The sequence below is a fragment of the Penaeus vannamei genome, chromosome 26 (assembly GCF_042767895.1).
Source record: "Penaeus vannamei isolate JL-2024 chromosome 26, ASM4276789v1, whole genome shotgun sequence".
NCBI classification, from domain to species: Eukaryota; Metazoa; Arthropoda; class Malacostraca; order Decapoda; family Penaeidae; genus Penaeus; species Penaeus vannamei.
Window position 1 is genome coordinate 5,502,376 of NC_091574.1, and position 2,500 is coordinate 5,504,875.

The window sequence follows — 2,500 nt, forward strand, 5'->3', positions numbered from 1 at the left end:
TGAGTTACTCTCTCGTGTTCCTATTTTTCCATCTGTCTGTCTGTCTGTCACTTTCCTCTCGCTAACTTCGTATCTCGAAGTCCATCAATTTCATTCATCTTTCAGGCCTTTTTCAAACAAACAAGTAGGCCCGAACATACACACGGCCACACACAGTCTATTAGGTGCCTGTCTATTTGTTTATATCTATCTGTCCGTCCGTCTTTCTGTCTGTCAGTCTGTCTATATATAAGCATGTATGCCTGCCTATCTGTTTGTGTGCATGTGTGTGTGTGTGTGTGTGTGTGTATGTATGTGTGTGTGTGTGTCTGTGTGCGTGTGTGCGCGTGCTTATGTGTGTCTGTCCGTCTATCTGTCTCTGCTCGTCCACCCGTCTGTCTCTCTGTCTGTCTCCCCCTCACTCCCTCATCTCTCTATTATCTCTGCGTTGCTCCTACTTCTCATGTTTCCATAAAACTCCCATGCAGTAAATCACGGGCGGCGCCATGGCCATTATCTTGCATCATCCCATTATTTCCCGGACGAAACTTCCGATACTTGGCCGATGATGGAGAGGAATCAAAGCCATTTCCAAACTGGCATCAAAGTCCGTGGGGATCCGGCGCGGCTCGAGGGGGGCGGGGCGGGGGTCTGCTTCCGAGGCGGGCGTCTGTGTCTGTCTGTCTGTCTGTCTTTCGAGTTGTTTGTAATCCTGGAAACACTAGAAAACGCAGACAGCTCCACACACACACACACATACAAACACACACACACACACACACACACACACATACATACAAAACACACACACACACACACACACACACACACACACACACACACACACACACACACACACACACACACACACACACACACACACACACACACACACACACACACACAAAACACACACACACACACACACACACACACACACACACACACACACACAGACACACACACACACATACATACAAAACACACACACACACACACACACACACACACACACACACACACACACACACACACACACACACATACAAAACACACACACACACACACACACACGCACACACACACACACATACAAAACACACACACATACGCACACACACAATTTACGTATCATTATCAAAATGACCTCCTGTCTCTTCCACGTAATCATCTCTTTGCTTCCACTGATTAGACTAAAACACAGAAAATACGTTAAGGTTTGTGCTTCATTCTTCCGTATGAGTATTTTTCTGCTTATCATTTTTTTTCACTATAATCATCAATGCCAATCAGACATTTAGAGTCTTTCATATCATTATCAGAATCATGAATATTACCCGAATCATCATTATTATCATCAGATATTACCCATGCTGCTTTTGATCTTGTTGTTGTTATTCTGCATTGGTTTTGTTATTGATATCATCAATCTTTTACTCATTAGTATTACTTTTAATATAATTGCTGTTATTGTTTCTATTATCATCATCATTATTATCATTATCATGATATTAATAATTACAATGATAATGATAAAAACAACAATAATAATAACAACAACAATAATGATAATGATAATTATAATAAGATAACAATAACAATTATAAGAATAATGAAAAGAAAAAAATATACCACCACCACTGGTACTAATACTGCTCCTACTAATTGTAATGATAATGATAGTAAAAATAGTACCAATGATGATGGTGATGATGATAATGTTGATTAATAATTATAATAATGATAATGAAAATCATAATAACAATAAAAACAACAACGATAATAACAGCAATACTATTAGCAATAATAATGACAATGATGATGATGATGATGATAACAATAATGATAATAATAACCTAAGAATCATGGAAAAAAATATATATAAGATTAAGAACAGTAATGATAATCATAACATTAACAACAACACTAGCGATGGCAACAGTTGCAAAAGCAATACTGTTAATGATAGTGATAATATATATATATATATATATATATATATATATATATATATATATATATATATATATATATATATTAATGATAATGATATAAATGATAATCATTACAATAACAACGACAACAATGACAATAATGATAATAATAACAATAGTGATGATGATGATGATGATGATGATAACACAATTAAAGTAATAATAATAATGACAATAATGATAGTAATAATGATAATGATAATCATCACAATAACAACTACGACAACAATGTTATTATCATTATCATTATTATTGTTATCAATATTATGATCATTATCGACATTATCATTGATATTATCATTATTATTGTTTTTTACCATAATTATTATTATTGATTTTGCTTTCATCATGATTATTAATACTATTTGTGTAGATATGAAATGTGACCCCTTAGAAAAACACGAAATGTGCAGAGACACATACTGTGATTCCAGTTGTGTATTTTCTAGAAACCATGTTTTACTCATTCTCTGGTGAGTTACCTACGTTACATGTACATTTACCATTCCATTTCATATCTATATTAT

General features: G+C 34.7%; 1 protein-coding gene across 1 annotated transcript in view; it reads right to left on the reverse strand.

The window, feature by feature from the left end:
- LOC138866546 (corticotropin-releasing factor receptor 1-like) overlaps positions 1–2,500 on the reverse strand; it is a 124,285-nt gene that overhangs the window by 32,454 nt on the left and 89,331 nt on the right. The gene's annotated exons all lie outside the window — the stretch shown is intronic.